Genomic DNA, 14,831 nt, shown 5'->3' with positions numbered 1-14,831 from the left:
GTCAAACCTAAACCCTCAATCCTCAATCCTCAATACCCGATCCTCAATATTCAGACCACAATCCCCAATCCTCAATCCTCAATTATCAATCCTAAATCCCCAAACTTCAACCTCAATCCTCAATCTTGAAACATGAATACACAACTCTCAATCTTCAATCCTCAAACCTCAATCGTCAATACTCAATCCTCCGTCATCAAACCTAAATCCTCAATCCTCAATCCTCAATACTCGATCCTCAATATTCAGTCCACAATCCCCAATCCTCAATCCTCAATTCTCATCCCTAAATCCTCAAACCTCAACCTCAATCCTCAATCTTAAAACACGAATACACAATTCTCAATCTTCAATCCTCAAACCTCAATCGTCAATCCTCAATCCTCAACCCTGAGTCCTCAATCCTCAATACTCAATCTTCAATCCTTTATCCGCAATCCTCAATACTTAGTCCTCAATTCTCAATCCTCAATCCTCAATCCTCAATCCTCCGTCCTCAAACCTCAATCCTCAGTCCTCAGTCCTCAAGCGTCAATACTCAATTTTCAATACTTTACCCGCAATCCTCAATCCTCAATCCTCCGTCCTCAAACCTCAATCCTCAGTCCTCAGTTCTCAAGCCTCAATACTCAATTTTCAATCCTTTATCCGCAATCCTCAATCCTCAATCCTCAATCCTCAATCCTCAACCATCAATCATCAATACTCAATCCTCAATCCTCAATTCTCAATGCTCAGTCCGCAATCCTCAACCCTCAATCCTCAATCTTCAATCATCAATCATCAATCCTCAATCTTCGATCCTCAATCCTCAATCCTCAACCATCAGTCCTCAACCCTGAGTAATCAACCCTCAATCCTCAATCCTCAATCCTCAATCATCAATACTCAATCCTCAATCTTCAATTCTCAACACTCAATTCTCAATCCTCAGTCCCCAATCTTCCGTCCACAAACCTCAATCCTCAATCCTCAATACTCAATACTCGATCCTCAATCTTCAGTCCTCAATCCCCACTCCTCAATCCTCAATTATCAACCCTAAGTCCTCAAACTGCAACCTCAATCCTCAATCTTGAAACATAAATACACAATCCTCAATCTTCAATCCTCAAACCTCAATCGTCAATCCTCAATCCTCAACCCTGAGTACTCAATCCTCAATACTCAATCTTCAATCCTTTATCCGCAATCCTCAATACTCAGTCCTCAATTCTCAATCCTCAATCCTCAATCCACCGTCCTCAAATCTCAATCCTCAGGCCTCAGTGCTCAAGCCACAATACTCAATTTTCAATCCTTTATCCGCAATCCTCAATCCTAAATCCTCAATCCTCAATCCTCAATCCTCAATCCTCAATTATCAATCCTTAGTCCTCAAACTTCAACCTCAATCCTCTATCTTGAAACATGAGTACACAATTCTCAATCTTCAATCCTCAAACCTCAATCGTCAATCCTCAATCCTCAACCCTGAGTCCTCAATCCTCAATACTCAATCTTCAATCCTTTATCCGCAGTCCCCAATACTCAGTCCTCAATCCTCAATCATCAATCCTCAAACCTCAATCGTCAATCGCCAATCGTCAATCCTCAATCCTCAACCCTGAGTCCTCAATCCTCAATTCTCATTCTTCAATCCTTTATCCGCAATCATCAATCTTCAATCCTTAATACGCAATCCTCAATCCTAAATCCTCAATCATCAATCATCAATCCCCAATCCTCAATCCTCAGTCCTCAGTCCTCAATCCTCAATACTCAATTTTCAATCCTTTTTCCGCAGTCCTCAATCCTCAATCCTCAATCCTCAATCCTCAATCCTCAGTCCTCAATCCTCAATCCTCAATCCTCAATCTTCCGTCCTCAAACCTCAATCCTGAATCCTCAATCTTCAATCCTCCGTCGACAAACCTGAATCCTCAATCCTCAATCCTCAATACTCGATCCTCAATATTCAGACCACAATCCCCAATCCTCAATCCTCAATTATCGATCCTAAATCCTCAAACTTCAACCTCAATCCTCAATCTTGAAACATAAATACACAATTCTCAATCTTCAATCCTCAAACCTCAATCGTCAATCCTCAATCCTCAACCCTGAGTCCTCAATCCTCAATACTCAATCTCCAATCCTTTATCCGCAGTCCCCAATACTCAGTCCTCAATTCTCAATCATCACTCCTCAAACCTCAATCGTCAATCGTCAATCGTCAATACTCAATCCTCAACCCTGAGTCCTCAATCCTCAATTCTCATTCTTCAATCCTTTATTCGCAATCCTCAATCTTCAATCCTCAATAATCAATCCTCAATCCTCGATCTTCAATCATCAATCCTCAATCCTCAATCCTCAATCCTCAGTCCTCAGTCCTCAAGCCTCAATACTCAATTTTCAATCCTTTATCCGCAATCCTCAATCCTCAATCCTCAATCCTCAATCCTCAATCCTCAATCCTCAATCCTCAATCCTCAATCTTCCGTCCTCAAACCTCAATCCTGAATCCTCAATCTTCAATCCTCCGTCGTCAAACCTGAATCCTCAATCCTCAATCCTCAATACTCGATCCTCAATATTCAGACCACAATCCCCAATCCTCAATCCTCAATTATCAATCCTAAATCCTTAAACTTCAACCTCAATCTTCAATCTTGAAACTTAAATACACAATTCTCAATCTTCAATCCTCAAACCTCAATCGTCAATCCTAAATCCTCAACCCTGAGTCCTCAATCCTCAATACTCAATCTCCAATCCTTTATCGGCAATCCTCAATACGCAGTCCTCAATTCTCAATCCTCAATCCTGAATACTCCGTCCTCAACCCTCAATCCTCAGTCCTCAGTGCTCAAGCCTCAATACTCAATTTTCAATCCTTTATCCGCAATCCTCAATCCTCAATCCTCAATCCTCAATCCTCAATCCTTAATCCTCAATCCTCAATCCTCAATCCTCAATCATCAATCCTCAATCCTCAATCCTCAACCTTCCGTCCTCAAACCTCAATCTTCAATCCTCAATACTCAATACCCGATCATCAATCGTCGATCCTCAAACCTCAGCCTTCAATTCTCAAACCTTAATCCTCAATCCTCAATCCTCAATCCTCAATATTCAATCCTCACTAGAATATCCTTAATTCTCAGTTTTCAATGCTCAGTCCTGAATCTTCAATCGTCAGTCCTCAATCGTCAATCTTCAACCCTCAATCCTCAATCCTCACTCCACGACACTCAATCTTCATACCTCAATTCTCAATCGTCAATACTCAATCCTCAACGATCAATCCTCAATCCTCAATCCTCAATCCTCAGTCCTCAATCCTCAATCCTCAATCCTCAATCTTCAATCGTCAATCATCAATCCTCAATCTTCGATCTTCAATACTCAATCCTCAACCCTCAATCCTCAACCCTCAGTAATCAACCCGCAATCCTCAATCATCAATCCTCAATCCTAAATCATCAATACTCAATCCTCAATCTTCAATCCTCAACACACAATTCTCAATCCTCAATCATCAATCTTCAATCCTCAATCCTCAATCTTCCTTCCTCAAACCTCAATCCTCGATCCTCAATATTCAATCCTCCGTCGTCAAACCTAAATCCTCAATCCTCAATCCTCAATACCCGATCCTCAATATTCAGACCACAATCCCCAATCCTCAATCCTCAATTACCAACCCTAAATCCCCAAACATCAACCTCAATCCTCAATCTTGAAACATGAATACACAACTCTCAATCTTCAATCCTCAAACCTCAATCTTCAATACTCAATCCTCAACCCTGAGTCCTCAATGCTCAATACTCAATCTTCAATCCTTTATACGCAATCCTCAATACTCAGTCCTCAATTCTCAATCCTCAATCCTGAATACTCCGTCCTCAACCCTCAATCCTCAGTCCTCAGTGCTCAAGCCTCAATACTCAATTTTCAATCCTTTATCCGCAATCCTCAATCCTCAATCCTCAATCCTCAATCCTCAATCCTCAATCCTCAATCCTCAATCCTCAATCCTCAATCCTCAATCCTCAATCCTCAATCCTCAACCTTCCGTCCTCAAACCTCAATCTTCAATCCTCAATACTCAATACCCGATCATCAATCGTCGATCCTCAAACCTCAGCCTTCAATTCTCAAACCTTAATCCTCAATCCTCAATCCTCAATCCTCAATATTCAATCCTCACTAGAATATCCTTAATTCTCAGTTTTCAATGCTCAGTCCTGAATCTTCAATCGTCAGTCCTCAATCGTCAATCTTCAACCCTCAATCCTCAATCCTCACTCCACGACACTCAATCTTCATACCTCAATCCTCAATCGTCAATACTCAATCCTCAACGATCAATCCTCAATCCTCAATCCTCAATCCTCAGTCCTCAATCCTCAATCCTCAATCCTCAATCTTCAATCGTCAATCATCAATCCTCAATCTTCGATCTTCAATACTCAATCCTCAACCCTCAATCCTCAACCCTCAGTAATCAACCCGCAATCCTCAATCATCAATCCTCAATCCTAAATCATCAATACTCAATCCTCAATCTTCAATCCTCAACACACAATTCTCAATCCTCAATCCTCAATCTTCAATCCCCAATCCTCAATCTTCCTTCCTCAAACCTCAATCCTCGATCCTCAATATTCAATCCTCCGTCGTCAAACCTAAATCCTCAATCCTCAATCCTCAATACCCGATCCTCAATATTCAGACCACAATCCCCAATCCTCAATCCTCAATTACCAACCCTAAATCCCCAAACATCAACCTCAATCCTCAATCTTGAAACATGAATACACAACTCTCAATCTTCAATCCTCAAACCTCAATCTTCAATACTCAATCCTCAACCCTGAGTCCTCAATGCTCAATACTCAATCTTCAATCCTTTATACGCAATCCTCAATACTCAGTCCTCAATTCACAATCCTCAATCCTCATTCCTCCGTCCTCAAACCTCAATCCTCAGCCCTTAGTCCTCAAGCCTCAATACTCAATTTTCAATCCTTTATCCGCAATCCTCAATACTCAGTCCTCAATTCTCAATCCTCTACCCTCAATCCTCGGTCCTCAAACCTCAATCCTCAATCCTCAGTCCTCAAGCCTCAACATTCAATATGCAATTGTCATTCATAAATTCACAGCACTCAATCCTCACCCTTCAGTCCGCAACCCTCAGTCCTCAATCTTCAATCATCAATCATCAATCCTCAATCTTCAATCCTCAATACTCAATCCTCAATCCTCAATCCTCAATCATCAATCCTCAATCCTCAATCCTCAATCCTCAGTCCTCAGTCCTCAAGCCTCAATACTCAATTTTCAAACCTTTATCCGCAATCCTCAATCCCCAATCCTCAACACTCAATCCTCAATCCTCAATCCTCAATCATCAATCCTCAATCCTCAATACTCAATCCTCAGTCCTCAGTCCTCAAGCCTCAATACTCAATTTTCAATCCTTTATCCGCAATCCTCAATCCTCAATCCTCAATCCTCAATCCTCAATCCTCAATCCTCAATCTTCCGTCCTCAAACCCCAATCCTGAATCCTCAATCTTCAATCCTCCGTCGTCAAACATGAATCCTCAATCCTCAATCCTCAATGCTCGATCCTCAATATTCAGACCACAATCCCCAATCCTCAATCCTCAATTATCAATCCTAAATCCTCAAACTTCAACCTCAATCCTCAATCTTGAAACTTAAACACACTATTCTCAATCTTAAATCCTCAAACCTCAATCGTCAATCCTCAATCCTCAACCCTGAGTCCTCAATCCTCAATACTCAATCTCCAATCCTTTATCGGCAATCCTCAATACGCAGTCCTCAATTCTCAGGCCTCAATCCTCAATCCTCCGTCCTCAACCCTCAATCCTCAGTCCTCAGTGCTCAAGCCTCAATACTCAATTTTCAATCCTTTATCCTCAATCCTCAATCCTCAATCCTCAATCCTCAATCCTCAATCCTCAATCCTCAATCCTCAATCCTCAATCCTCAATCCTCAATCCTCAATCCTCAGTCCTCAATCCTCAATCCTCAATCCTCAATCCTCAACCTTCCGTCCTCAAACCTCAATCTTCAATCCTCAATACTCAATACCCGATCCTCAATCGTCGATCCTCAAACCTCAGCCTTCAATTCTCAACCCCTAATCCTCAATCCTCAATCCTCAATCCTCAATATTCAATCCTCACTAGAATATCCTTAATTCTCAGTTTTCAATGCTCAGTCCTGAATCTTCAATCGTCAGTCCTCAATCGTCAATCTTCAAACCTCAATCCTCAATCCTCACTCCACGACACTCAATCTTCATACCTCAATCCTCAATCGTCAATACTCAATCCTCAACGATCAATCCTCTATCCTCAATCCTCAATCCTCAGTCCTCAATCCTCAATCCTCAGTCCTCAATCTTGAATCATCAATCATCAAACCTCAATCTTCGATCTTCAATACTCAATCCTCAACCCTCAATCCCCAACCCTCAGTAATCAACCCGCAATCCTCAATCCTCAATCCTCAATCCTCGATCCTCAATATTCAGTCCACAATCCCCAATCCTCAATCCTCAATTATCAACCCTAAATCCTCAAACTTCATTCTCAATCTTCAATCTTGAAACATGAATACACAATTCTCAATCTTCAATCCTCAAACCTCAATCTTCAGTCCTCCGTCGTCAAACCTAAACCCTCAATCCTCAATCCTCAATACCCGATCCTCAATATTCAGACCACAATCCCCAATCCTCAATCCTCAATTATCAATCCTAAATCCCCAAACTTCAACCTCAATCCTCAATCTTGAAACATGAATACACAACTCTCAATCTTCAATCCTCAAACCTCAATCGTCAATACTCAATCCTCCGTCATCAAACCTAAATCCTCAATCCTCAATCCTCAATACTCGATCCTCAATATTCAGTCCACAATCCCCAATCCTCAATCCTCAATTCTCATCCCTAAATCCTCAAACCTCAACCTCAATCCTCAATCTTAAAACACGAATACACAATTCTCAATCTTCAATCCTCAAACCTCAATCGTCAATCCTCAATCCTCAACCCTGAGTCCTCAATCCTCAATACTCAATCTTCAATCCTTTATCCGCAATCCTCAATACTTAGTCCTCAATTCTCAATCCTCAATCCTCAATCCTCAATCCTCCGTCCTCAAACCTCAATCCTCAGTCCTCAGTCCTCAAGCGTCAATACTCAATTTTCAATACTTTACCCGCAATCCTCAATCCTCAATCCTCCGTCCTCAAACCTCAATCCTCAGTCCTCAGTTCTCAAGCCTCAATACTCAATTTTCAATCCTTTATCCGCAATCCTCAATCCTCAATCCTCAATCCTCAATCCTCAACCATCAATCATCAATACTCAATCCTCAATCCTCAATTCTCAATGCTCAGTCCGCAATCCTCAACCCTCAATCCTCAATCCTCAATCATCAATCATCAATCCTCAATCTTCGATCCTCAATCCTCAATCCTCAACCATCAGTCCTCAACCCTGAGTAATCAACCCTCAATCCTCAATCCTCAATCCTCAATCATCAATACTCAATCCTCAATCTTCAATTCTCAACACTCAATTCTCAATCCTCAGTCCCCAATCTTCCGTCCACAAACCTCAATCCTCAATCCTCAATACTCAATACTCGATCCTCAATCTTCAGTCCTCAATCCCCACTCCTCAATCCTCAATTATCAACCCTAAGTCCTCAAACTGCAACCTCAATCCTCAATCTTGAAACATAAATACACAATCCTCAATCTTCAATCCTCAAACCTCAATCGTCAATCCTCAATCCTCAACCCTGAGTACTCAATCCTCAATACTCAATCTTCAATCCTTTATCCGCAATCCTCAATACTCAGTCCTCAATTCTCAATCCTCAATCCTCAATCCACCGTCCTCAAATCTCAATCCTCAGGCCTCAGTGCTCAAGCCACAATACTCAATTTTCAATCCTTTATCCGCAATCCTCAATCCTAAATCCTCAATCCTCAATCCTCAATCCTCAATCCTCAATTATCAATCCTTAGTCCTCAAACTTCAACCTCAATCCTCTATCTTGAAACATGAGTACACAATTCTCAATCTTCAATCCTCAAACCTCAATCGTCAATCCTCAATCCTCAACCCTGAGTCCTCAATCCTCAATACTCAATCTTCAATCCTTTATCCGCAGTCCCCAATACTCAGTCCTCAATCCTCAATCATCAATCCTCAAACCTCAATCGTCAATCGTCAATCGTCAATCCTCAATCCTCAACCCTGAGTCCTCAATCCTCAATTCTCATTCTTCAATCCTTTATCCGCAATCCTCAATCTTCAATCCTTAATACGCAATCCTCAATCCTAAATCCTCAATCATCAATCATCAATCCCCAATCCTCAATCCTCAGTCCTCAGTCCTCAATCCTCAATACTCAATTTTCAATCCTTTTTCCGCAGTCCTCAATCCTCAATCCTCAATCCTCAATCCTCAATCCTCAGTCCTCAATCCTCAATCCTCAATCCTCAATCTTCCGTCCTCAAACCTCAATCCTGAATCCTCAATCTTCAATCCTCCGTCGACAAACCTGAATCCTCAATCCTCAATCCTCAATACTCGATCCTCAATATTCAGACCACAATCCCCAATCCTCAATCCTCAATTATCGATCCTAAATCCTCAAACTTCAACCTCAATCCTCAATCTTGAAACATAAATACACAATTCTCAATCTTCAATCCTCAAACCTCAACCGTCAATCCTCAATCCTCAACCCTGAGTCCTCAATCCTCAATACTCAATCTCCAATCCTTTATCCGCAGTCCCCAATACTCAGTCCTCAATTCTCAATCATCACTCCTCAAACCTCAATCGTCAATCGTCAATCGTCAATACTCAATCCTCAACCCTGAGTCCTCAATCCTCAATTCTCATTCTTCAATCCTTTATTCGCAATCCTCAATCTTCAATCCTCAATACTCAATCCTCAATCCTCGATCCTCAATCATCAATCCTCAATCCTCAATCCTCAATCCTCAGTCCTCAGTCCTCAAGCCTCAATACTCAATTTTCAATCCTTTATCCGCAATCCTCAATCCTCAATCCTCAGTCCTCAATCCTCAATCCTCAATCCTCAACACTCAATTCTCAATCCCCAATCCTCAATCCTCAATTCTCATCCCTAAATCCTCAAACCTCAACCTCAATCCTCAATCTTAAAACACGAATACACAATTCTCAATCTTCAATCCTCAAACCTCAATCGTCAATCCTCAATCCTCAACCCTGAGTCCTCAATCCTCAATACTCAATCTTCAATCCTTTATCCGCAATCCTCAATACTTAGTCCTCAATTCTCAATCCTCAATCCTCAATCCTCAATCCTCAATCCTCCGTCCTCAAACCTCAATCCTCAGTCCTCAGTCCTCAAGCGTCAATACTCAATTTTCAATACTTTACCCGCAATCCTCAATCCTCAATCCTCCGTCCTCAAACCTCAATCCTCAGTCCTCAGTTCTCAAGCCTCAATACTCAATTTTCAATCCTTTATCCGCAATCCTCAATCCTCAATCCTCAATCCTCAATCCTCAACCATCAATCATCAATACTCAATCCTCAATCCTCAATTCTCAATGCTCAGTCCGCAATCCTCAACCCTCAATCCTCAATCTTCAATCATCAATCATCAATCCTCAATCTTCGATCCTCAATCCTCAATCCTCAACCATCAGTCCTCAACCCTGAGTAATCAACCCTCAATCCTCAATCCTCAATCCTCAATCATCAATACTCAATCCTCAATCTTCAATTCTCAACACTCAATTCTCAATCCTCAGTCCCCAATCTTCCGTCCACAAACCTCAATCCTCAATCCTCAATACTCAATACTCGATCCTCAATCTTCAGTCCTCAATCCCCACTCCTCAATCCTCAATTATCAACCCTAAGTCCTCAAACTGCAACCTCAATCCTCAATCTTGAAACATAAATACACAATCCTCAATCTTCAATCCTCAAACCTCAATCGTCAATCCTCAATCCTCAACCCTGAGTACTCAATCCTCAATACTCAATCTTCAATCCTTTATCCGCAATCCTCAATACTCAGTCCTCAATTCTCAATCCTCAATCCTCAATCCACCGTCCTCAAATCTCAATCCTCAGGCCTCAGTGCTCAAGCCACAATACTCAATTTTCAATCCTTTATCCGCAATCCTCAATCCTAAATCCTCAATCCTCAATCCTCAATCCTCAATCCTCAATTATCAATCCTTAGTCCTCAAACTTCAACCTCAATCCTCTATCTTGAAACATGAGTACACAATTCTCAATCTTCAATCCTCAAACCTCAATCGTCAATCCTCAATCCTCAACCCTGAGTCCTCAATCCTCAATACTCAATCTTCAATCCTTTATCCGCAGTCCCCAATACTCAGTCCTCAATCCTCAATCCTCAATCCTCAATCCTCAATCGTCAATCGTCAATCGTCAATCCTCAATCCTCAACCCTGAGTCCTCAATCCTCAATTCTCATTCTTCAATCCTTTATCCGCAATCCTCAATCTTCAATCCTTAATACGCAATCCTCAATCCTAAATCCTCAATCATCAATCATCAATCCCCAATCCTCAATCCTCAGTCCTCAGTCCTCAATCCTCAATACTCAATTTTCAATCCTTTTTCCGCAGTCCTCAATCCTCAATCCTCAATCCTCAATCCTCAATCCTCAGTCCTCAATCCTCAATCCTCAATCCTCAATCTTCCGTCCTCAAACCTCAATCCTGAATCCTCAATCTTCAATCCTCCGTCGACAAACCTGAATCCTCAATCCTCAATCCTCAATACTCGATCCTCAATATTCAGACCACAATCCCCAATCCTCAATCCTCAATTATCGATCCTAAATCCTCAAACTTCAACCTCAATCCTCAATCTTGAAACATAAATACACAATTCTCAATCTTCAATCCTCAAACCTCAATCGTCAATCCTCAATCCTCAACCCTGAGTCCTCAATCCTCAATACTCAATCTCCAATCCTTTATCCGCAGTCCCCAATACTCAGTCCTCAATTCTCAATCATCACTCCTCAAACCTCAATCGTCAATCGTCAATCGTCAATACTCAATCCTCAACCCTGAGTCCTCAATCCTCAATTCTCATTCTTCAATCCTTTATTCGCAATCCTCAATCTTCAATCCTCAATACTCAATCCTCAATCCTCGATCCTCAATCATCAATCCTCAATCCTCAATCCTCAATCCTCAGTCCTCAGTCCTCAAGCCTCAATACTCAATTTTCAATCCTTTATCCGCAATCCTCAATCCTCAATCCTCAGTCCTCAATCCTCAATCCTCAATCCTCAATCCTCAATCCTCAATCTTCCGTCCTCAAACCTCAATCCTGAATCCTCAATCTTCAATCCTCCGTCGTCAAACCTGAATCCTCAATCCTCAATCCTCAATACTCGATCCTCAATATTGAGACCACAATCCCCAATCCTCAATCCTCAATTATCAATCCTAAATCCTTAAACTTCAACCTCAATCTTCAATCTTGAAACTTAAATACACAATTCTCAATCTTCAATCCTCAAACCTCAATCGTCAATCCTAAATCCTCAACCCTGAGTCCTCAATCCTCAATACTCAATCTCCAATCCTTTATCGGCAATCCTCAATACGCAGTCCTCAATTCTCAATCCTCAATCCTGAATACTCCGTCCTCAACCCTCAATCCTCAGTCCTCAGTGCTCAAGCCTCAATACTCAATTTTCAATCCTTTATCCGCAATCCTCAATCCTCAATCCTCAATCCTCAATCCTCAATCCTCAATCCTCAATCCTCAATCCTCAATCCTCAATCCTCAATCCTCAATCCTCAATCCTCAACCTTCCGTCCTCAAACCTCAATCTTCAATCCTCAATACTCAATACCCGATCATCAATCGTCGATCCTCAAACCTCAGCCTTCAATTCTCAAACCTTAATCCTCAATCCTCAATCCTCAATCCTCAATATTCAATCCTCACTAGAATATCCTTAATTCTCAGTTTTCAATGCTCAGTCCTGAATCTTCAATCGTCAGTCCTCAATCGTCAATCTTCAACCCTCAATCCTCAATCCTCACTCCACGACACTCAATCTTCATACCTCAATCCTCAATCGTCAATACTCAATCCTCAACGATCAATCCTCAATCCTCAATCCTCAATCCTCAGTCCTCAATCCTCAATCCTCAATCCTCAATCTTCAATCGTCAATCATCAATCCTCAATCTTCGATCTTCAATACTCAATCCTCAACCCTCAATCCTCAACCCTCAGTAATCAACCCGCAATCCTCAATCATCAATCCTCAATCCTAAATCATCAATACTCAATCCTCAATCTTCAATCCTCAACACACAATTCTCAATCCTCAATCCTCAATCTTCAATCCTCAATCCTCAATCTTCCTTCCTCAAACCTCAATCCTCGATCCTCAATATTCAATCCTCCGTCGTCAAACCTAAATCCTCAATCCTCAATCCTCAATACCCGATCCTCAATATTCAGACCACAATCCCCAATCCTCAATCCTCAATTACCAACCCTAAATCCCCAAACATCAACCTCAATCCTCAATCTTGAAACATGAATACACAACTCTCAATCTTCAATCCTCAAACCTCAATCTTCAATACTCAATCCTCAACCCTGAGTCCTCAATGCTCAATACTCAATCTTCAATCCTTTATACGCAATCCTCAATACTCAGTCCTCAATTCACAATCCTCAATCCTCATTCCTCCGTCCTCAAACCTCAATCCTCAGCCCTTAGTCCTCAAGCCTCAATACTCAATTTTCAATCCTTTATCCGCAATCCTCAATACTCAGTCCTCAATTCTCAATCCTCTACCCTCAATCCTCGGTCCTCAAACCTCAATCCTCAATCCTCAGTCCTCAAGCCTCAACATTCAATATGCAATTGTCATTCATAAATTCACAGCACTCAATCCTCACCCTTCAGTCCGCAACCCTCAGTCCTCAATCTTCAATCATCAATCATCAATCCTCAATCTTCAATCCTCAATACTCAATCCTCAATCCTCAATCCTCAATCATCAATCCTCAATCCTCAATCCTCAATCCTCAGTCCTCAGTCCTCAAGCCTCAATACTCAATTTTCAAACCTTTATCCGCAATCCTCAATCCCCAATCCTCAACACTCAATCCTCAATCCTCAATCTTCCGTCCTCAAACCTCAATCATCAATCCTCAATCTTCAATCCTCCGTCGTCAAACCTAAATCCTCAATCCTCAATCCTCAATGCTCGATCCTCAATATTCAGACCACAATCCCCAATCCTCAATCCTCAATTATCAATCCTAAATCCTCAAACTTCAACCTCAATCCTCAATCTTGAAACATAAATACACAATTCTCAATCTTCAATCCTCAAACCTCTATCGTGAACCCTCAATCCTCAACCCTGAGTCCTCAATCCTCAATACTCAATCTTCATTCCTTTATCCGCAATCCTCAATACTCAGTCCTCAATTCTCAATCCTCTATCCTCAATCCTCCGTCCTCAAACCTCAATCCTCAATCCTCAGTCCGCAAGCCTCAACACTCAATATGCAATTGTCAATCATAAATTCACAGCACTCAATCCTCATCCTTCAGTCCGCAATCCTCAGTCCTCAATCTTCAATCATCAATCATCAATCCTCAATCTTCAATCCTCAATACTCAATCCTCAATCCTCAATCCTCAATCATCAATCCTCAATCCTCAATACTCAATCCTCAGTCCTCAGTCCTCAAGCCTCAATACTCGATTTTCAATCCTTTATCCGCAATCATCAATCCTCAATCCTCAATCCTCAATCCTCAATCCTCAATCTTCCGTCCTCCAGCCTCAATCCTCAATCCTCAATCTTCAATCCTCCGTCCTCAAACCTAAATCCTCAATCCTCAATCCTCAATACTCGATCCTCAACTCTCGGTCCTCAATCTTGAATCAACAATCCTGAGATCTCAATCTTCAATCTTCAATCCTCGACCCACAATTCTCAATCCTCAATCCTCAATCCGCAATCCTCAATCCTCAATCCTCAATCCTCAATCTTCATCCCTCGAGCCTCAAACCTCAATCCTCAATCCTCAATCCGCAATCATCAATCCTCAATACTCAAACCTCAATCCTCAACCCTCATGCCTCAGTCCTCAATCCTCATTCATCAGTCCTCAATCCCCAATCCAGGATCCTCAATTATCAATCCTAAATCCTCAAACTCCAACCTCAATCCTCAATCTTGAAACATGAATACACAATTCTCAATCTTCAATCCTCAATCCTCAATCGTCAATCCTCAAACCTCAATCCTCAACCCTCAGTCCTCAGTCCTCAAGCCTCAATACTCAATTTTCAATCCTTTATCCGCAATCCTCAATCCTCAATCCTCAATCCACAATCCTCAATCCTCAATCTTCCGTCCTCAAACCTCAATCTTCAATCCTCAATCTTCAAACCTCCGTCGTCAAACCTATATCCTCAATCCTCAATCCTCAATACCCGATCCTCAATATTCAGACCACAATCCCCAATCCTCAATCCTCCATTATCAATCCTAAATCCCCAAACTTCAACCTCAATCCTTAATCTTGAAACATGTATACACAACTCTCAATCTTCAATCCTCAAACCTCAATCGTCAATCCTCAATCCTCAACCCTGAGTCCTCAATGCTCAATACTCAATCCTCAATCCTTTATCCGCAATCCTCAATACTCAGTACTCAATTCTCAATCCTCAATCCTCAATCC

The sequence above is a fragment of the Calliopsis andreniformis genome, unplaced genomic scaffold, assembly GCF_051401765.1.
Source record: "Calliopsis andreniformis isolate RMS-2024a unplaced genomic scaffold, iyCalAndr_principal scaffold0031, whole genome shotgun sequence".
Lineage (NCBI taxonomy): Eukaryota > Metazoa > Arthropoda > Insecta > Hymenoptera > Andrenidae > Calliopsis > Calliopsis andreniformis.
The sequence above is the reverse complement of the archived record's forward strand: the minus strand, read 5'-3'. Positions refer to the sequence as shown.